The sequence below is a fragment of the Ranitomeya imitator genome, chromosome 1, assembly GCF_032444005.1.
Source record: "Ranitomeya imitator isolate aRanImi1 chromosome 1, aRanImi1.pri, whole genome shotgun sequence".
Lineage (NCBI taxonomy): Eukaryota > Metazoa > Chordata > Amphibia > Anura > Dendrobatidae > Ranitomeya > Ranitomeya imitator.
This window is the reverse complement of record NC_091282.1, coordinates 1,076,955,813-1,076,979,226: the sequence shown is the minus strand read 5'-3', so window position 1 is coordinate 1,076,979,226 and position 23,414 is coordinate 1,076,955,813.

Genomic DNA, 23,414 nt, shown 5'->3' with positions numbered 1-23,414 from the left:
CACCCCATACCCAATTTGTAGGCCTAATGCAGTGTAGTTTCCAACAACTAATAAACGAGAGCATGAAGATCGAAGCAATGGAGAGGAAACCTGGGGAACACCTTGGAGTGTAACACACCATCTCTCTACACCCCATACCCAATTTGTAGGCCTAATGCAGTGTAGTTTCCAACAACTACTAAACGAGAGCATGAAGATCAAAGCATTGGCGAGGAAACCTGGGGAACACCTTGGAGTGGAACACACCATCTCTCTACACCCCATACCCAATTTGTAGGCCTAATGCAGTGTAGTTTCCAACAACTACTAAACGAGAGCATGAAGATCGAAGCATTGGCGAGGAAACCTGGGGAACACCTTGGAGTGGAACACACCATCTCTCTACACCCCATACCCAATTTGTAGGCCTAATGCAGTGTAGTTTCCAACAACTACTAAACGAGAGCATGAAGATCGAAGCATTGGCAAGGAAACCTGGGGAACACCTTGGAGTGGAACACACCATCTCTCTACACCCCATACCCAATTTGTAGGCCTAATGCAGTGTAGTTTCCAACAACTACTAAACGAGAGCATGAAGATCGAAGCAATGGAGAGGAAACCTGGGGAACACCTTGGAGTGGAACACACCATCTCTCTACACCCCATACCCAATTTGTAGGCCTAATGCAGTGTAGTTTCCAACAACTACTAAACGAGAGCATTAAGATCGAAGCAATGGCGAGGAAACCTGGGGCACACCTTGGGGAGGCAGACACCGTTAATAGGCCCTACCAAAGTTGTACCACCAATGCAGTTTTAAAATTCCTAGAGGCTGAAAACAAGACTATTGACGCTCAGCTTTTTTCAAAGGAACAAAGCTGAATTGAGTGGCGCAGACAGACACAGGTAGTAGGACTTAAACCAAAAATGTGGCTCACTGCAGCTTAAAAAAGTTACAGGGGTACACAAGCAGCAGTGCTCTGGGCAGTGGAGGACAATTTCAATAGTGGACCGCAGACAGACTTTGTACGCCTACTATTAAAAAAAGGATGCTCTATGCAATTAAAAATAGGCTCCAGGGGTCCACGGGCAGCAGTGGTGTGGTCAGTGGACGAGTATTGGAAGGAGGGACCGCAGACAGGCGTAGTAGGCCTAACATAACAAAATTAGGCTGTAGACACTGTAAAATTGGTTCCAGGGGTACACGGGCAGCAGTGGTGTGGTCAGTGGAGGAAAATTGGAATTAGGGACTGCAGACAGACTTTGTAGGCTGTCCCCTGTGGACCATGCATCCAACACATTAACCCAGTGCGCCGTAATGGACACGTAACTTTTTGTGGACATGCCTGCTGGTCCATGCGTCTCTTGTCAGGTGCACCTTTCTACTGTTTGATTGCCTGAGTGCTATGACAATGCAGACTTTTTCATGCCGCTGGAGGGCTGGGATGGCTTTTCTCGCAAAAGAAATGTCGATTGGGTAGCTTGAACCGTTGCACAGCGTAGTTCATCTGGGCTTTCTAAATATAAAACAAAGAAAAAAAGGAGGCTACATGCACTTTCAGCTGGGTTCCAGGGGTACACGGCCAGCATTGGTCTGGTCAGTGAAGAACTATTGGAAGGAAGGACCGCAGACAGGCTTTGAAGGCCTAACATAATAACAGATGGCTGTAGGCAATTTTAAATTGGTTCCAGGGGTACACGGGCAGCAGTGGTGTGGTCAGTGGAGGCCTAGTGGAAGGAGTGACCGCAGACAGGCATCGAAGGCCTAACATAATACCAGATGGCTGTAGGCAATTTTAAATTGGTTCCATGGGTACACGGGCAGCAGTGCTGTGGTCAGTGGATGCCTAGTGGAAGGAGTGACCGCAAACAGGCATCGAAGGCCTAACATAATAACAGATGGCTGTAGGCAATTTTAAATTGGTTCCAGGGGAACACGGGCAGCAGTGGCCTTGTCAGTGTAGTAGTAGTATAAAGAACGGACCGCAGACAGGCTTCGAAGGCCTAACATAAAAAAATTGGGCTGGCTGTAGGCAATTTTAAATTGGTTCGAGGGGTACACGGGCAGCAGTGGTGTGGTCAGTGGAGGACTAGTGGAAGGAGTGACCGCAGACAGGCATCGAAGGCCTAACATAATAACACATGGCTGTAGGCAATTTTAAATTGGTTCCAGGGGAATACGGGCAGCAGTGACCTGGTCAGTGTAGTAGTAGTAGAAAGAACGGACCGCAAACAGGCTTCGAAGGCCTAACATAATAAAATTGGGCTGGCTGTAGGCAATTTTAAATTGGTTCCAGGGGTACACGGGCAGCAGTGGTGTGGTCAGTGGAGGCCTAGTGGAAGGAGTGACCGCAGACAGGCATCGAAGGCCTAAGATAATAACACATGGCTGTAGGCAATTTTAAATTGGTTCCAGGGGAACACGGGCAGCAGTGGCCTGGTCAGTGTAGTAGTAGTAGAAAGAACGGACCGCAGACAGGCATCGAAGGCCTAAAATAAAAAAATTGGGCTGGCTCTAGGCAATTTTAAATTGGTTCCAGGGGAACACGGGCAGCAGTGGTGTGGTCAGTGGAGGCCTAGTGGAAGGAGTGACCGCAGACAGGCTTCGAAGGCCTAACATAATAAAATTGGGCTGGCTGTCGGCAATTTTAAATTGGTTCCAGGGGTACACGGGCAGCAGTGGTGTGGTCAGTGGAGGCCTAGTGGAAGGAGGGACCGCAGACAGGCTTCGAAGGCCTAACATAAAAAAATAGGGCTGTTGGCAATTTTAAATTGGTTCCAGTGGTACAAGGGCAGCAGTACAATGGTCAGTGGAGGCCTAGTGGAAGGAGGGACCGCAGACAGGCTTTGAAGGCCTAACATAAAAAAATAGGGCTGTTGGCAATTTAAAATTGGTTCCAGTGGTACAAGGGCAGCAGTACAATGGTCAGTGGAGGCCTAGTGGAAGGAGGGACCGCAGACAGGCTTCGAAGGCCTAACATAAAAAATAGGGCTGTTGGCAATTTAAAATTGGTTCCAGGGGTACACGGGCAGCAGTACAATGGTCAGTGGAGGCCTAGTGGAAGGAGGGACCGCAAACAGGCTTCGAAGGCCTAACATAACAAAAATGTCAATACAATGGTATTGTCAGTGCCAGGCATTGAAGGATGTCAGCGCATAGACTAAATATTGGTGGAGCTGTGAGAGATAATTTTGCAACTGGTAGAGCACTGTTTGAGCTGGGGGGGGAACTGTCTTGTGGCCGGCGGTACAGGCCCAGGGCCCCTCATATTACAACGGTGTGTCTGACGTTGGGTGCGCACCACCACCGCCAGAGACACTTTATTGTACTATGAGGGACCCAGTGGCAGTGCCGTCGACCAAAAGCGGGCACACCCACCTCTTCAGACAAAAAGCACTCTCACGGGTGCTGGCGCCAAGTGGCGATATCACGGCCCCGTGTGGGGAGTTTGGCCATTTAGTGAGGTGTAAACATGTCGTATGCTGGACAATCAGGTGCAGAAAATTACGAGATTGGAAAAGTCATTCAGAATAGTCCACAGGCAAGACCTTTTCATAGGAAAGCTAGGTGTCAGCCGGGCAAGGTGGGGCAAAAGATTTCGAAATCCAGTTGTGGTTCATTTTAATGAAGGTTAGATCATCTACATTTTGGGTAGCCAGACGAGTCCTTTTTTCTGTTAGTATTGAACCTGCAGCACTGAATACTCTTTCTGATAGGACACTAGCTGCCGGGCAAGCAAGCTCCTGCAATGCATATTCTGCCAATTCTGGCCAGGTGTCTAATTTGGATGCCCAGTAATCAAATGGGAATGACGGTTGAGGGAGAACGTCGATAAGGGATGAAAAATAGTTTGTAACCATACTGGACAAATGTTGTCTCCTGTCACTTTGAATTGATGCTGCAGTACCTGTCCTGTCTGCGGTCATAGCAAAATCACTCCACAACCTGGTCAGAAAACCCCTCTGGCCAACGCCACTTCTGATTTCTGCCCCTCTAACACCTGCAGCTCGTGTGAGAACGATCACGGGCGCTGTGTGCAGGGAATGCCAGAAGCAAACGGTCAACAAGAGTTGATTGTTTGGTTGCTAATATTATTTCCAAGTTGTCATGTGGCATTATATTTTGCAATTTGCCTTTATAGTGAGGATCAAAAAGGCAGGCCAACCAGTAATCGTCATCGTTCATCATTTTTGTAATGCGCGTGTCCCTTTTGAGGATACGTAAGGCATAATCCGCCATGTGGGCCAAAGTTCCAGTTCTCAAATCTGCGGTTGTGCTTGGTTGAGGGGCAGTTTCAGGCAAATCCACGTCACTTGTGTCCCTCCAAAAACCAGAACCCGGCCTTGCCGCGCCAACAATTTCCAGTGGCCCCGGAAAAGCTTCCTCATTAAAAATATAATCATCCCCATCATCCTCCTCGTCCTCCTCCTCCTCTTCGCCCGCTACCTCGTCCTGTACACTGCCCTGGCCAGACAATGGCTGACTGTCATCAAGGCTTTCCTCTTCCTCAGCTGCAGACGCCTGATCCTTTATGTGCGTCAAACTTTGCATCAGCAGACGCATTAGGGGGATGCTCATGCTTATTATGGCGTTGTCTGCACTAACCAGCCGTGTGCATTCCTCAAAACACTGAAGGACTTGACACATGTCTTGAATCTTCGACCACTGCACACCTGACAACTCCATGTCTGCCATCCTACTGCCTGCCCGTGTATGTGTATCCTCCCACAAAAACATAACAGCCCACCTCTGTTCGCACAGTCTCTGAAGCATGTGCAGTGTTGAGTTCCACCTTGTTGCAACGTCTATGATTAGGCGATGCTGGGGAAGGTTCAAAGAACGCTGATAGGTCTGCATACGGCTGGAGTGTACGGGCGAACGGCGGATATGTGAGCAAAGTCCACGTACTTTGAGGAGCAGGTCGGATAACCCCGGATAACTTTTCAGGAAGCACTGCACCACCAGGTTTAAGGTGTGAGCCAGGCAAGGAATGTGTTTCAGTTGGGAAAGGGAGATGGCAGCCATGAAATTCCTTCCGTTATCACTCACTACCTTGCCTGCCTCAAGATCTACAGTGCCCAGCCACGACTGCGTTTCTTTCTGCAAGAACTCGGACAGAACTTCCGCGGTGTGTCTGTTGTCACCCAAACACTTCATAGCCAATACAGCCTGCTGACGTTTGCCAGTAGCTGCCCCATAATGGGAGACCTGGTGTGCAACAGTGGCAGCTGCGGATGGAGTGGTTGTGCGACTGCGGTCTGTGGACGAGCTCTCGCTTCTGCATGAGGACGAGGAGGAGGAGGAGGGGGTGCGAACGGCTACAGCCAACTGTTTCCTAGACCGTGGGCTAGGCAGAACTGTCCCAAACTTGCTGTCCCCTGTGGACCCTGCATCCACAACATTCACCCAGTGTGCCGTGATGGACACGTAACGTCCCTGGCCATGCCTACTGGTCCATGCATCTGTTGTCAGGTGCACCTTTGTACTCACAGATTGCCTGAGTGCATGGACGATGCGCTCTTTAACATGCTGGTGGAGGGCTGGGATGGCTTTTCTGGAAAAAAAAGTGTCGACTGGGTAGCTCGTAGCGTGGTACAGCGTAGTCCATCAGGGCTTTGAAAGCTTCACTTTCAACTAACCGGTAGGGCATCATCTCTAACGAGATTAGTCTAGCTATGTGGGCGTTCAAACCCTGTGTACCCAGATGCGAGGCTAAGTACTTCCTTTTTCTAACCATAGTCTCATGTAGGGTGAGCTGGACTGGAGAGCTGGAGATCGTGGAACTAGCGGGGGTGCTGGTGGACATGGCAGACTGAGAGACGGTGGGAGATGGTATTGTTGCCACCGGTGCCCTAGATGCAGTGTTTCCTACTACGAAACTGGTGATTCCCTGACCCTGACTGCTTTGGCCTGGCAAAGAAACCTGCACAGATACTGCAGGTGGTGCGGAAAATGGTGGCCCTACACTGCCGGAAGGGATGTTGAGTTGATGACTAGCTTCATTGGCCAAGGGTGCTACAACCTTAAGGGACGTTTGGTAATTAGTCCAAGCTTGCAAATGCATGGTGGTTAAATGTCTATGCATGCAACTTGTATTGAGACTTTTCAGATTCTGCTCTCTGCTTAAGGTAGTTGAACATTTTTGACAGATGACTTTGCGCTGATCAATTGGATGTTGTTTAAAAAAATGCCAGACTGCACTCTTTCTAGCATCGGATACCTTTTCAGGCATTGCAGACTGAGCTTTAACCGGATGGCCACGCTGTCCTCCAACAGGTTTTGGCTTTGCCATGCGTTTTGGGCAAGATACGGGCCCGGCAGATGGAACCTGTTGCAATGTTGATGCCTGCTGCGGCCCCTCCTCCTCCGCTTCAGAACTGCTGCCGCCTGCACTCTGTTCCCCCAATGGCTGCCAATCGGGGTCAAGAACTGGGTCATCTATTTCCTCTTCTTGTAGCTCGTGTGCAACTTCGTCTGTGTCACCGTGTCGGTCGGTGGTATAGCGTTCGTGATGGGGCAACATAGTCTCATCAGGGTCTGATTCTTGATCATTACCCTGCGAGGGCAATGTTGTGGTCTGAGTCAAAGGACCAGCATAGTAGTCTGGCTGTGGCTGTGCATCAGTGCACTCCATGTCAGATTCAACTTGTAATGGGCATGGACTGTTAACTGCTTCACTTTCTAAGCCAGGGACGGTATGTGTAAAGAGCTCCATGGAGTAACCCGTTGTGTCGCCTGCTGCATTCTTCTCTGTTGTTGTTTTTGCTGAAGAGGACAAGGAAGCGACTTGTCCCTGACCGTGAACATCCACTAACGACGCGCTGCTTTGACATTTACCAGTTTCACGAGAGGAGGCAAAAGAGCTAGAGGCTGAGTCAGCAAGATAAGCCAAAACTTGCTCTTGCTGCTCCGGCTTTAAAAGCGGTTTTCCTACTCCCAGAAAAGGGAGCGTTCGAGGCCTTGTGTAGCCAGACGACGAACCTGGCTCCACAGCTCCAGACTTAGGTGCAATATATTTTTTCCCACGACCACCTGATGCTCCACCACTACCACTACCCTCATTACCAGCTGACAATGAACGCCCCCGGCCACGACCTCTTCCACCAGACTTCCTCATTGTTTTAAAAACGTAACCAAACTAACGGTATTTGTTGCTGTCACACAACTTACACGGTGAGCTATAACTTCAGTATGATTTAGCTACCCCTTTACAGGTGGGTGAGACCACAACGAAAATCAGGCACAATGTTACACACTCTGTTTTTGGTGGCACCAAATGAGAGAGATGCCACACACGCAGGACTGTCACTGAAGCACAAATGTTAATATTAATCTCCCACTGTTTTTTTTTTTTTTTCAGGGAGACTTTAGAAACAAAATAAAATAAAATGATTTTTTCAGGAAGAATTTAGAAACCAAATAACATAAAATGATTTTTCCAATGACAATTTAGAAACGAAATAAAAAAAAAAAAAGGCTTTCTATGCCCCACTGAGTGAGAGATGCCACACACAGGAGTCAGGAGTTGCACACAAGCCCAGAGGCCAATATTTTTCTCCCAATGATTGATGTAGTGATTTTTTCAGGTAGATTTTGGAACCCAAATCAAGCAAAAAAAATAATAGGCTTTCTATGGCCCACAATTGGAGAGAGAGAGAGAGAGATGGCACACCCAGGAGTAAAGACTGGCACACAAGCAGAAAGGGCAATATTAATCTCCCACTGAATTTATTTATTTTTTTTCAGGGAGACTTTAGAAAAAAAAAATAATAGAATAAAATGATTTTTTCAGGAAGAATTTAGAAACCAAATAAAATAAAATGATTTTTTCACGGAGAATTTAGAAAACAAATAAAACAAAAAATAGGCTTTCTATGGCCCACTGAGTGAGAGATGACGCACACAGGAGTCAGGAGTGGCACACAAGCCCAGAGGCCAATATTGTTCTCCCAATGATTGATATAGTGATTTTTTCAGGTAGATTTTGGAACCCAAATCAAGTAAAAAAATAATAGGCTTTCTATGGCCCACAATTGGAGAGAGAGAGAGAGATGGCACACCCAGGAGTCAAGACTGGCACACAAGCAGAAAGGGCAATATTAACCCCTTTCTGCCATTGGACGTAATATTCCATCCATGTGGGGTGGGCCTTAATTCCCAAGGACAAAATATTACGTCCAGCGCGATCGGCCGCGCTCACGGGGGGAATGCCGCCGATCGCGGCCGGGTGTCAGCTGCTTATCGCAGCTGACATCCGGCACTATGTGCCAGGAGCGGTCACGGACCGCCCCCGGCACATTAACCCCTGGCACACCGCGATCAAAGATGATCGCGATGTGCCGGCGGTGCAGGGAAGCATCGCGCAGGGAGGGGGCTCCCTGCGTGCTTCCCTGAGACCCCCGCAGCAACGCGATGGGGGTCTCCTACCTCCCTCCCTGCAGTAAGTCCCGGATCCAAAATGGCCGCGGATCCGGGTCCTGCAGGGAGGGAGGTGGCTTACCAAGTGCCTGCTCAGAGCAGGCACTTGGTAACGCTGCACTGCTCTCAGACAGATCGGTGATCTGACAGAGTGCTGTGCAAACTGGCAGATCACCGATCTGTATTGTCCCCCCCCTGGGACAAAGTAAAAAAGTAAAAAAAAAAATTTCCAAGTGTGTAAAAAAAAAAAAAAAATCCTAAATAATGAAAAAAAAAAAAATATTATTCCCATAAATACATTTCTTTATCTAAATAAAAAAAAAAACAATAAAAGTACACATATTTAGTATCGCCACGTCCGTAACGACCCGACCTATAAAACTGGCCCACTAGTTAACCCCTTCAGTAAATACCGTAAAAAAAAAAAAAATGAGGCAAAAAACAACGCTTTATTATCATACCGCCAAACAAAAAGTGGAATAACACGCGATCAAAAAGACGGATATAAATAACCATGGTACCGCTGAAAGCGTCATCTTGTCCCGCAAAAAATGAGCTGCCATACAGCAACATCAGCAAAAAAATAAAAAAGTTATATATTTTTTTCTATAAAATACTTTTTATCGTATAAAAGCGCCAAAACATAAAAAAATGATATAAATGAGGTGTCGCTGTAATCGTACTGAACCGAAGATTAAAATTGCTTTATCAATTTTACCAAACGCGGAACGGTATAAACGCCTCCCCCAAAAGAATTTCATGAATAGCTGGTTTTTGGTCATTCTGCCTCACAAAAATCGGAATAAAAGGCGATAAAAAAATGTCACGTGCCCGAAAATGTTACCAATAAAAACGTCAACTCGTCCCGCAAAAAACAAGACCTCACATGACTCTGTGAACTCAAATATGGAAAAATTATAGCTCTCAAAATGTGGTAACGCAAAAAATATTTTTTGCAATAAAAAGCGTCTTTCAGTGTGTGACAGCTGCCAATCATAAAAATCCGCTAAAAAACCCGCTATAAAAGTAAATGAAAAAAATGTATTTATTTCCATTTTCCCATTAGGGTTAGGGCTAGGGTTAGGGCTAGGGTTAGGGTTAGGGCTAGGGTTAGGGCTAGGGTTAGGGCTAGGGTTAGGGTTAGGGCTAGGGTTAGGGCTAGGGTTAGGGCTAGGGTTAGGGCTAGGGTTAGGGCTAGGGCTAGGGTTGGGACTAGGGTTAGGGTTAGGGTTAGGGCTAGGGTTAGGGCTAGGGCTAGAGTTAGGGTTGGGGCTAGGGTTAGGGCTAGGGTTAGGGCTAGGGTTAGGGTTAAGGCTACAGTTAGGGTTGGGGCTAAAGTTAGGGTTAGGGTTTGGATTACATTTGCGATTGGGATTAGGATTAGGGTTGTGTCTGGGTTAGAGGTGTGGTTATGGTTACCGTTGGGATTAGGGTTAGGGGTGTGTTTGGATTAGGGTTTCAGTTATAATTGGGGGTTTCCACTGTTTAGGCACATCAGGGGGATCTCCAAACGCGACATGGCGACCGATCTCAATTCCATCCAATTCTGCATTGAAAAAGTAAAACGGCGCTCCTTCCCTTCCGAGCTCTCCCGTGTGCCCAAACAGGAGTTTACCCCAACATATGGGGTATCAGCGTACTCAGGACAAATTGGACAACAACTTTTGGGGTCCAATTTCTCCTGTTACCCTTGGGAAAATACAAAACTGGGTGCTAAAAAATAATTTTTGTGGGAAAAAAAGAGATTTTTTATTTTCACGGCTCTGCGTTATAAACTGTAGTGAAACACTTGGGGGCTCAAAGTTCTCACAACACATCTAGATAAGTTAGTGGGGGGTCTAGTTTCCAATATGGGGTCACTTGTGGGGGTTTCTACTGTTTAGGTATATTAGGGGCTCCGCAAACGCAATGTGACGCCTGCAGACCATTCCATTTAAGTCTGCATTCCAAATGGCGCTCCTTCCCTTCCGAGCCCTCCCATGCGCCCATAACGCTGGTTCCCCCCCCCACATATGGGGTATCAACGCACTCAGGACAAATTGGACAACAACTTTTGGGGTCCAATTTCTCCTTTTACCCTCGAGAAAATACAAAACTGGGGGCTAAAAAATAATTTTAAGGGGAAATTTATTATTTTATTTTCACGGCTCTGCGTTATAAACTGTAGTGAAATACTTGGGGGCTCAAAGTTCTCACAACACATCTAAATAAGTTCCTTGGGGGGTCTAGTTTCCAATATAGGGTCACTTGTGGGGGGTTTCTACTGTTTAGGTACATTAGGGGCTCTGCAAACACAATGTGACGCCTGCAGACCATTCCATCTAAGTCTGTATTCCAAATGGCGCTCCTTCCCTTCCGAGCCCTCCCATGCGCCCAAACGCTGGTCTCCCCCACATATAGGGTATCAGCGCACTCAGGACAAATTGCACAACAGCTTTTGGGGTCCAATTTCTCCTGTTACCCTCAGGAAAATACAAAACTTCTGTGAAGCTCTTATTGGGTCAAAGTGCTCACCACACATCTAGATAAGTTCCTTAAGGGGTCTACTTTTCAAAATGGTGTCACTTTTGGGGGGTTTCAATGTTTAGGTACATCAGTGGCTCTCCAAACGCAACATGGCGTCCAATCTCAATTCCTGTCAATTTTGCATTGAAAGGTCAAACGGCGCTCCTTCCCTTCCGAGCTCTCCCATGCGCCCAAACAATGGTTTACCCCCACATATGGGGTATCAGAGTACTCAGGACAAATTGTGCCACAACTTTTGTGGTCCAATTTCTTCTCTTACCATTGGGAAAATAAAAAATTGGGGGCGAAAAGATAATTTTTGTGAAAAAAAAATGATTTTTTATTTTTACGGTTCTGCATTATAAACTTCTGTGAAGCACTTGGTGGGTCAAAGTGCTCACCACACCTCTAGATAAGTTCCTTAGGGGGTCTACTTTCCAAAATGGTGTCACTTGTGGGGGGTTTCAATGTTTAGGCACATCAGTGGCTCTCCAAACGCAACATGGCATCCCATCTCAATTCCTGTCAATTTTGCATTGAAAGGTCAAACGGCGCTCCTTCCCTTCCGAGCTCTCCCATGCGCCCAAACAATGGTTTACCCCCACATATGGGGTATCAGAGTACTCAGGACAAATTGTGCCACAACTTTTGTGGTCCAATTTCTTCTCTTACCATTGGGAAAATAAAATATTGGGGGCGAAAAGATAATGTTTGTGAAAAAAATGATTTTTTATTTTTACGGTTCTGCATTATAAACTTCTGTGAAGCACTTGGTCGGTCAAAGTGCTCACCACACATCTAGATAAGTTCCTTAGGGGGTCTACTTTCCAAAATGGTGTCACTTGTGGGGGGTTTCAATGTTTAGGCACATCAGTGGCTCTCCAAATTCAACATGGCGTCCCATCTCAATTCCAGTCAATTTTGCATTGAAAAGTCAAATGGCGCTCCTTCCCTTCCGAGCTCTGCCATGCGCCCAAACTGTGGTCAACCCCCACATATGGGGTATCAGCGTACTCAGGACAAATTGTACAACAACTTTTGGGGTCCATTTTCTCCTGTTACCCTTGGTAAAATAAAACAAATTGGAGCTGAATTAAATTTTTTGTGAAAAAAAGTTAAATGTTAATTTTTATTTAAACATTCCAAAAATTCTTGTGAAGCACCTGAAGGGTTAATAAACTTCTTGAATGTGGTTTTGAGAACCTTGAGGGGTGCAGTTTTTAGAATGGTGTCACACTTGGGTATTTTCTATCATATAGACCCCTCAAAATGACTTCAAATGAGATGTGGTCCCTAAAATAAAATGGTGTTGTAAAAATGAGAAATTGCTGGTCAACTTTTAACCCTTAAAACTCCCTAACAAAAAAAAATTTTGGTTCCAAAATTGTGCTGATGTAAAGTAGACATGTGGGAAATGTTACCTATTAAGTATTTTGTGTGACATATCTCTGTGATTTAATTGCATAAAAATTCAAATTTGGAAAATTGCGAAATTTTCAAAATTTTCGCCAAATTTCCGTTTTTTTCACAAATAAACACAGGAAATATCAAAGAAATTTTACCACTATCATGAAGTACAATATGTCACGAGAAAACAATGTCAGAATCACCGGGATCCGTTGAAGCGTTCCAGAGTTATAACCTCATAAAGGGACAGTGGTCAGAATTGTAAAAATTGGCCCGGTCCACAACGTGCAAACCACCCTTGGGGGTAAAGGGGTTAATCTCCCACTGATTTGTTTTTTTTTTTTTTTTTTCAGGGAGACTTTAGAAAAAAAAATAATAAAAAAAAATGATTTTTTCAGGAAGAATTTAGAAACCAAATAAAATAAAATGATTTTTTCAGGGAGAATTTAGAAAGCAAATAAAACAAAAAATAGGCTTTCTATGGCCCACTGAGTGAGAGATGACGCACACAGGAGTCAGGAGTGGCACACAAGCCCAGAGGCCAATATTGTTCTCCCAATGATTGATGTAGTGATTTTTTCAGGTAGATTTTGGAACCCAAATCAAGCTAAAAAAATAATAGGCTTTCTATGGCCCACAATTGGAGAGAGAGAGAGAGAGATGGCACACATAGCAGAAAGGGCAATATTAATCTCCCACTGATTTGATTTTTTTTTTTTTCAGGGAGACTTTAGAAAAAAAAAATTATAAAAAAAATGATTTTTTCAGGAACAATTTAGAAACCAAATAAAATAAAATGATTTTTTCAGGGAGAATTTAGAAAACAAATAAAACAAAAAATAGGCTTTCTATGGCCCACTGTCTGAGAGATGGCACACACAGGAGTCAGGAGTGGCACTCAAGCCCAGAGGCCAATATTAATCTCCCACTTTTTTTTTTTTTTTCAGGGAAAATTTATAAACCCAATAAAAAAAATTATAAATAGGCTTTCTATGGCCCACTATCTGAGAGAGAGAGATGGCACGCTTAGGACTGGCACACAAGCCCAAAGGCCAATATTAATCTCCCTTTTTTTTTCAGGGAGAATTTATAAAACCAAAAAAAATAAATAAATAGGCTTTCTATGGCCCACTATTTGTGAGAGAGATGGCACGCTCAGGACTGGCACACAAGCCCAAAGGCCAATATTAATCTCCCACTGATTGATTTATTGATTTTTTCAGGTAGAATTTAGAACCCAAATAAAGCAAAAAAAAAAAATAGGCTTTCTATGGCCCACTGAGTGAGTGATGATGCACACAGGAGTCAGGAGTGGCACACAAGCCCTGAGGCCAATATTTTTCTCCCACTGATTGATGTAGTGATTTTTTCAGGTAGATTTTGGAACCCAAATCAAGCAAAAAAATAAATAGGCTTTCTATGGCCCACTGAGTGAGAGATGGCACACACAGGAGTCAGGAGTGGCACACAAGCCCTGAGGCCAATATTTTTCTCCCACTGATTGATGTAGTGATTTTTTCAGGTAGATTTTAGAACCCAAATCAAGCAAAAAAATAAATCGGCTTTCTATGGCCCACTGAGTGAGAGATGGCACAGACAGGGATGGCACTCTAGCAGAAATGCCAATCTTAATCTCCCACAAAAAAAAAAAAAAAAAAAAAAAGGAACTGTCCTTCAATTACTATCTCCCTGCAGTAATCTCAGCCAGGTATGGCAGGCAGCAATAAGGAGTGGACTGATGCACAAATTAAATAAAAAGTGTGGACAAACAAACAAGATAGCTGTGCAGAAAGGAAGGAACAAGAGGATTTGTGCTTTGAAAAAAGCAGTTGGTTTGCACAGCGGCGTACACACAGCAATGCAGCTATCAGGGAGCCTTCTAGGGCAGCCCAATGAGCTACAGCGCTGAGGAAAAAAAAAAAAATGTAGCTTCCACTGTCCCTGCACACCGAAGGTGGTGTTGGACAGTGCAAATCGCTACAGCACAAGCGGTTTGGTGGTTAATGGACCCTGCCTAACGCTATCCCTGCTTCTGACGAAGCGGCAGCAACCTCTCCCTAAGCTCAGATCAGCAGCAGTAACATGGCGGTCGGCGGGAACGCCCCTTTATAGCGCCTGTGACGCCGCAGACAGCAAGCCAATCACTGCAATGCCCTTCTCTAAGATGGTGGGGACCAGGACCTATGTCATCACGCTGCCCACACTCTGCGTTTACCTTCATTGGCTGAGAAATGGCACTTTTCGCATCATTGAAACGCGACTTTGGCGCGAAAGTCGCGTACCGCATGGCCGACCCCGCACAGGGGTCGGATCGGGTTTCATGAAACCCGACTTTGCCAAAAGTCGGCGACTTTTGAAAATGAACGACCCGTTTCGCTCAACCCTAGTCAGGACCCCACTCTATGTTCTGTCTCTTTTGGGTATGTCTGCTGAGTAAGCACTTCTTATTACTTGGATCTAGCTTTTCTATTAACCCATCTTATTCTTTCACCATGTTTACATATGCCCCTACAGTGTTTTCTAGTCCTCTCTCTCCTTCGCTATCACAAATCCTAGCACTCTCTAACCTAGTAATCATCTCCCCTTCCCTCTTACCTCCCCACCTGTCCTCCTCTGCTGACCTGCTCCTCAACCTCAAATCTGTCCTAAGAACACATAAAACAAGTTGGCCACTCTCTTTCTCCCACCTGCTCTCTCTCTCTCTCTCTGCTTCTCCTCACTGCTGGAGACATATCTCTCATCCCTGGACCCCCACATCTCATACCTCCCATTACTACTCCCTCCTATCGCTCCCTATCCAACATGAACTACCGCAATCTTTCCAACATAAAACCCGTGCCCCGGACGCCCACCCCCCTGCTCCCTCTCTCTGGAGCACTCTGGAATGCCAGCTCAATCTGCAATAAGCTTCATGTGATTCACGACCTTTTTCTCTCCTGCGATCTTGCCTTCCTTGGCCTCACAGAAACATGGCTAACACCCTCTGACACCGCCTCCCCTGCTGCGCTGTGTTACGGAGGCCTCCACTTCACCCACACTCCTCGACCCGGCAACAAACATGGTGGAGGAGTGGGTCTTCTCCTTTCTTCAAACTGCACCTTTAACCCAATCCCACCTCTTCCCTCCCTTATCCTCCCCTCTTTTGCAGTCCATTCTGTCCGCACCTACTCTCCCTCCAACCTCCAAGTGGCCATCATATACCGACCTCCGGGCCCTGCCACTGCCTTTATTGACCAATTCTCCACCTGGCTTCTTCACTTTCTCTATGCTGACATTCCCACCATCATCATGGGTGACTTCAACATCCCCATTGGTACCTTCAGTCAACAGCCTCCAAACTTCTGTCCCTTACCTCATCCTTTGGACTTACTCAACGGTCCTCCACAGCCACCCACACGGATGGGCATACACTAGACCTGGTATTCACCCGTCTCTGCTCTCTATCTAACTTCACCACCTCCCCCCTCCCTCTATCCGACCACCATCTGCTCACCTTCTCATTCCTGTTCTCCTCACCGGTCATCCATGTCCAGCAACATGCGCACCCACGCAGAAACCTTGCACACCTAGACACCCACATACTCTCTGACTCCATCCTACGACTGGCATCCATATCCTCACTTCACGACACAGACACTGCCACTGCTTTCTACAATGCCACTCTCGCATCAGCTATTGACACGGTTGCCCCTCTCGTCCATGGCATAGTGCGACGTATCAATAGACAACCTTGGCACAATAACACCACCAAAAAGCTCCAGCAAATGTCCAGGGTTGCGGAGTGGCGTTGGAAGAAAACACACTCGCAAGATGACTTCACTGTATTCAAACAAGCAACACTCGCTTTTAAATCTGCACTCACCTCTGCTAAACAGGCGTACTTCACAACTCTCATATCTTCCCTATCCTACAACCCCAAACAGTTATTCAAAACCTTTAACTCCCTCCTCCGCCCCCCATTGCCCCCTCCAACCTCCCTCATCTCTGCTGAGGACTTTACCACACACTTTCATAATAAGATCGACCAGACAAGGCAAGTCTTTATTGTTCAACCACCACAACCCCTTTGTATACCAGACCAATGCCCAAACCCCATAACCTCCCTATCCAACATCACTGAAGGGGGGCTTAATTGTCTCCTCTCCAAATCGCACCTCATCACCTGTGCGCTCGACCCCATCCCATCCCACCTCCTCCCCAACCTCACCACCACACTTATCCCATCCCTAACTCACCTCTTCAACCTATCACTAACTTCTGGCACCTTCCCCTCTGCGCTCAAACATGCCACAATCACGCCTATCCTTAAAAAGCCAACCTTCGATCCAAATGTCCAGCTATCGCCCAATATCGCTGCTCCCATTCGCTTCCAAACTCCTGGAGCAGCACGTCCATGCTGAACTCTCCTCCCACCTCTCATCTAACTTGTTGTTCGACAATCTACAATCTGGTTTCCACCCCATCACTCAACTGAGACTGCCCTGACCAAAATCACTAACGGCTTACTTACCGCCAAAGCTACTGGACAATACTCTGTACTCCTCCTTCTAGACCTGTCCTCTGCTTTCGACACAGTTGACCACTGCCTCCTACTACAGATCCTTTCCTCCTTTGGCATCAAAGACCTCGCCCTATCCTGGATCGCCTCGTACCTTTCCAACCGCACATTCAGCGTCTCCCACTCCCACACTACCTCCTCATCCCACCCTCTCTCTGTTGGAGTCCCCCAAGGCTCTGTTCTAGGACCCTTACTCTTCTCAATCTATACACTTGGCTTGGGACAACTCATAAAGTCCCATGGATTCCAGTACCACCTCTATGCTGATGACACGCAGCTCTACCTCTCTGGCCCAGACGTCACCGCTCTGCTGTCCAGAATCCCAGAGTGCCTATCAGCCATATCCTCCTTCTTCTCCTCTCGCTTCCTCAAACTCAATGTGGACAAATCTGAACTCATCATCTTTCCTCCATCCCACAGATCTTCCTTACCTGACCTATCTATCGCAATCAATGACATCATGCTTTCCCCGTACCCGAAGTCCGCTGCCTCGGAGTAACCTTCGACTTTGCCCTGTCCTTCAAACCGCACATCCAAGCTCTTTCCACCTCCTGTCGCCTCCAGCTCAAAAATATCTCCAGAATCCGTCCTTTCCTCAACCCTCAATCTACTAAAATGCTTGTGCATGCCCTCATCATCTCCCGCCTTGACTACTGCAACATCCTTTTCTGTGGCCTCCCTGCTAACACCCTTACACCTCTCCAGTCCATCCCTAACTCTGCTGCCCGACTAATCCATCTCTCTCCTCGCTACTCCTCCACTTCCCCCTCTGCAAATCTCTTCACTGGCTCCCATTCCCTCAGCATATCCAGTTCAAATTACTAATACTGACCTACAAAGCCATCCATAACCTGTCTCCTCCATATATCTCTGAACTAATCTCCCGATATTTTCCCTCACGTAATCTCCGGTCCTCCCAAGACCTCCTTCTCTCCTCCACACTTATTCGCTCCTCATCCATTCGCCTCCAAGACTTCTCCCGAATATCTCCCATCCTCTGGAACTCTCTGCCCCAACATGTCCGACTATCAACCACAATCGGATCCTTCAGATGGAACCTGAAAACTCATCTCTTCAGGAAAGCATACAGCCTGCACTGACACCGCTGCCGCCTCATCACTATCGAAGCCACCACCTCACCAACACCGAAGCTCCTGCAACCCCCAACCTACTGTCTCCTTCCCCATAATCCTGTAGAATGTAAGCCCGCAAGGGCAGGGTCCTCGCCCCTCTGTATCAGTCCGTTATTGTTAGTTTGTTTACTGTAAGTGATATCTGTAACTTGTATGTAACCCCTTCTCATGTACAGCACCATGAAATCAATGGTGCTATATAAATAAATAATAATAATAATAAATAATGAATACTACATACTACATACATACTACATACTGCAAACATACATACTACATACATACTACATACTACATACTGTACATACTACATACATGCATACTACATACATACTACATACGTACTACATACAGTACATACTACATACATACTGTACTACATACAATTAGTGTTGAGCATTCCCATACCGCAAGTATCGGGTATCGGCCGATATTTGCGATATCGGAATTCCGATACGAGTTCCGATTCTTTCAGTATATCGGATACCGGAATTGGAAGTTCCCATAATTCTAAGAGCCCGAATTCAGCCAATGAGGAATGATTAGAAGTGTGGGCACATCCTGTTCTGCATGGTAGGCATGTAACTACTGGCATGGGTGTGATTGGCTGCTGAAATGATGTCATGATGCACTATAAAAGTCACCACCGCCATTTTGGCTCAATCTGCTGTGAATTCAGTTAGGGACAGGACGCTGTGTTCTGACTGACGGCCAGTTTAGAGATAGCGATTTGCTTCATTGTGCTTTACCCAGGCTAATATAGCAACCGCTGTGTAAGAGCCTTGCTTTTGCCTTGCAGCGCTGTTCACAGCTGTCTGCAAGGTCTCTGTGTGTGTGAGTGCATCTCACTCTGTAGTCTGTCTGCAGCCACCGCTGGTTGTAGTCAGCTCAGGGTGCGTCACTGCCTCATACTGTTCAATCCATTGTCCTTTTTTGCAATTAGTGCAGCCTGCTGCACATTTTTTCAAATTTATCCTATTAGTGGCCTTCCATCCGTATCCTGCTAGATTGTGGAAAAACACTATATAGGATTTCATAGAGGAGCTTGTTTTGGCCTTGCAGCGCCATTCACAGCTGTCTGCACAGTCTGTGTGTGAGTGCAGCTTGCTCTGTAGTCTGTTCAACCGCCACAGCCGGTTGTAGTCAGCTCAGGGTGTGTCACTGCCTCATACCATTCCATTATCCATTTCTCAATTAGTGCAGCCTGCTGCACATTTTTTCAAATTTATCAAATTAGTGGCTTTCCCTCTGTATCCTGCTAGATTGTGGAAAAACCCTATATAGGATTACATAGAGGTGCTTGCTTTGGCCTTGCAATGCCATTCACGGCTGTCTGCACGGTCTGTGTGTGAGTGCAGCTTTCTCTGTCGTCTGTTCTACCGCCACAGCCGGTTGTAGTCAGCTCAGGGTGCGTCACTGCCTCATACCGTTCCATTGTCCATTTCTCAATTAGTGCAGCCTGCTGCAGATTTTTTCAGATTTATCCTATTAGTGGCTTTCCCTCCGTATCCAGCTAGAATGTGGAAAAAGACTATATAAGATTACATAGAGGAGCTTGTTTTGGCCTTGCAGCGCCGTTCACGGCTGTCTGCACGGTCTGTGTGTGAGTGCAGCTCACTGTAGTTTGTTCTGCAAAAAAAAAAATGATAAAGTACACCAAACACACCACTTTACAGTTATGTAGGCCACATTAGCTCATATAAAAGTCTAGTCCACACGTTAGAAAATTAGTGTTTCTTATACCTGTTAGGAGCAGTTGAGGAATAAGCATACTAAGCCCTTAGTACTTTTCTGCCTATCTTTATCAGTCTACCAAGATGAAGAAGGCAGGGAGTAAGGCATGTGGGCATGGGCATGGATCAGGGAGAGGACGTGGGGATTCTGTGCCTGCTGCGGGCACCGGTGACTCATCATCACCCAGTTTCAGCAGGGAACAGTCCTTCATGCGCAGCTTTGTAGGAGATCGCCGTACCCCGCTGCTGCGGGAAGAACAAATTGAAGCCGTTGTCGGATGGATGGCAGCTAACGCATCGACGTCAATTAGTGCCACATCCTCTCAGGCACAGAGCACTGGAGAGCACCCATCTGTCTCTTCACCACCTGCCAATCTGCCCAGGCAGTCAGAGAGCCCAGGACAGGAGCCATCTCTACTTCTGTTCTCTGAATCTCTTGGCTTGGAAAGAGGGGGCCAGCCAAGCAGCATTGGAGAAATGGAAGAAGAGGCAGTATGAAGTGATGTCCAACAGCTTTGTCTCTCTGATTCTGAAGAGGTGGGTGGGCCACTGCCTCCGGTTAGCACACCTCAGTACGCATCTAATGATGAGACTCAGGTGCCACTTTCTGGTGCGTACTGTGCTGACTACCCAGGAGTAGCAGTTGGTGGAAGAGGGTAGTGTAGATCATGAGGTCCTTGACCCATCGTAGCGTGAGGTACAGGAAGGTGGTAGGAGCAGCTCTGAAGAAGAGATTCCCCGAATGGCCCAAAGAGGGAGAGGGAGGGGAAAGACTGAGGTGCCTGTAGCCTCCACTTCGGCACCCATTCGGAGAATGGCTCTTCCAAAAGCCAAAATGGGTGCTCCCAAGACTTGCAGTGCTTGGTCCTTTTTTGACACAGTTGCAGATGACATTTGTTTTGTCAAATGCAAGGTGTGTCATCAGAAAGTCAAAAGAGGGAAAAGTGTCAGAAACCTCAATACCACAAATATGTGGAAACATGTGCAGACCAAGCACACGGTGGAGTTACAAAAACACAGTGAAGACCTAGGCCAACCTACAGCGGCACCAACCACCTCTCCAGCTCGTGTTGTTGCCTCTTCCTCCAGCTCACACACAGGTGGTCCGGCTTCCTCACAGGATCGCCATGGAGGAACCTCTGGCACTGTTGTCCAGAGACCCAGTGTAATTCCACCCACATCACCATGTTCCCAGTCATCCTCACACTCCCAGCACAGTCTACAACCATCGGTAGCAGAGGCATGGGAGAAAAGGCTGCCATTCTCGGCAAACCACCCCCGAGCACAGGCTCTGAATGTTGGCACTGCAAAACTACTGTCCCTTGAAATGCTGTCATTCAGGGTGGTGGACACTGACACCTTCTGTAACTTTAGCAGTCCCACAATACAATGTGCCCAGCCACTTTTATTTCAGCAGCAAAGCCATCCCTGCCCTGCAAAAGCATGTGGAGGGACACATAAAACACGCGCTACTGAACGCCATCGGTAGCAAGGTCCACCTCACCACCGCTGCGTGGACCAGTCACCATGGACAGGGGCACTACCTTTCCCTCACTGCCCATTGGGTTAATGTTGTGGAGCCAGGTACAGATGGTGCGAGTGGCACAGGACGTGTTCTGCCAACTCCAAGAATTGCAGGAATCCAGTCTGTACACATTGCCTCCTCCTCATACTCCAGTTCCTCAGAATCATCGCTGCAGGAGCCGTCACGGTCTACCTCCACCTTGACCCGTGAACGCTTACCTGTTACGACCGATATGAGCACAGCCATGGCCAAACGTCAACAGGCCGTACTGAAATTAATTTCTTTGGGGAAATCGAAGCCACACAGCGCAGGAGCTCTGGAATATCATCAAGCAGGAGATCGATGTGGGGTTTGTGCCAGTGAATCTCCAGCCAGGCATGGTAGTGTGTGACAATGGCCGAAATCTGGTGGCAGCTCTGGCCCTAGGCAACCTCACTCACATCCCATGTCTGGCACATGTGCTCAACTTAATCATGCAGAGTTTTTTGAGGGACTATCCAGATTTTGATGCACTGCTACACAAGGTCCGCCTAGTGTCTGCTCACTTGCGGCATTCCAGCATAGCAAGATCGCGCATTGCAGCTCTGCAGTGCCGATTCCGACTTCCGGAACATCGCATCATATGTGACCTACCCATCAGATGGAATTCCATGTTACATATGTTGGAGCGGTTGGGTGAGCAGCAGCAAGCAGTAATGGAGTACCAGTTGCATCAGGCGCAAAGAAGTCATACTGCGTGCCGTTCAGACTTCCCAACCACTGAGTGGGCCACTATGAAGGACATCTGCCAGGTTTTGCGTGCCTTCGATGATTCCATGTGGATGGCGAGTGCAGATGATGCACTAGTCAGCATGACTGTCCCCCTTATCTGCCCTCTTGAAAGAACACTGCAAGCGCTAAGGGATGACGTTGTGGAAGAGGTGGAGGATGAGGAGTCACCAATTCCATCTGCTTCTGGACAGTCAGCGCAATGTGGTTCCTCACAAAGGCCTAGGCAGGGGACACTTTTTGAGGAGGATGAGGAGGAGTCAATGGAGGAGGAAGACATCGGTTCAGAGGAGGGAGTTACACAATTCTCAAGTAGTCAATGTGTAGAGCGAGGGTTGGGTGATGCAGAGCAGGCAGAGATCATGCCTCAAGCAGGGGACAGCGTTTCTTGGCCTTTTGGCTGTCTGCAGCACATGGTTGATTTCATGCTGCAGTGCCTGAGAAACGACCGCCGCATTGCCTACAGTCTCAACACGGCTGATTATTGGGTGTACACCCTCCTAGATCCACGCTACCGGGACAACTTACAAACTCTCATAACACCATTGAACCGGGAGCATAAAATGCGGGAGTACCAAGACACACTGGTGCATTCCATCATTTTCTCCTGTCCAACTGAGAGCAGTGCTGCTAGTGCTTTACAAAGCAGCTCAGTGCGTCGAGGCAGTGGAGGAAGGTCAGCACAAACAGGGAGCAGAATCAGTGCCTCAGCACAAGGCAAGACCAGTATGCAAACTGGTGGCAAACTTTTGTGTGCTTGCCACAAATGTCTACACCATCACAGATGGCTCCAGTCAGCAGGAGGCAACGTTTCCATCAGATGGTGACAGACTACATGGCTTGCCCTCTCATTGTACTCCCAGACGGCTCTTCCCCCTTCAAGTTTTTTGTCTCTAAGCTGGGTACATGGCCAGAGATTAGCCAGTATGCATTGGAGGTGCTGGCATGCCCTGCTGCTGGTGTATTATTGGAACGCGTCTTTAGTGCCGCATGTGGTGTAATAACAGACCATCGCATGCGACTATCCTCCGATAAAGTTGACCGGCTTACTTCTCTGAAAATGAACAAGGCCTGGGTCTCGCAGGAATTTGCAACTCCTCTTCCAGATTAAAAAATTGGTTGGCTACAGTATCCAGGTCTCCTGTTGCTTTCATGTTTCTACCACCTGATCTGTAATCCCTGGGCTCCAACACCGCCAGTTGCTGCTCAGAAGTGCCGTCTTCACAGTCAAAACATACCACCCAGTGTTATTGGGTTTCAGTAACGTCAGCTGATCCCCAGCTGTGTATCTGGCAATGTGTCCTGCTTCCTGCACGCTGACACTACATCTGAAATTTAAGGCAACCTGTCCCCCCCAGGCGTTTGTTACTGAAAGAGCCACCTT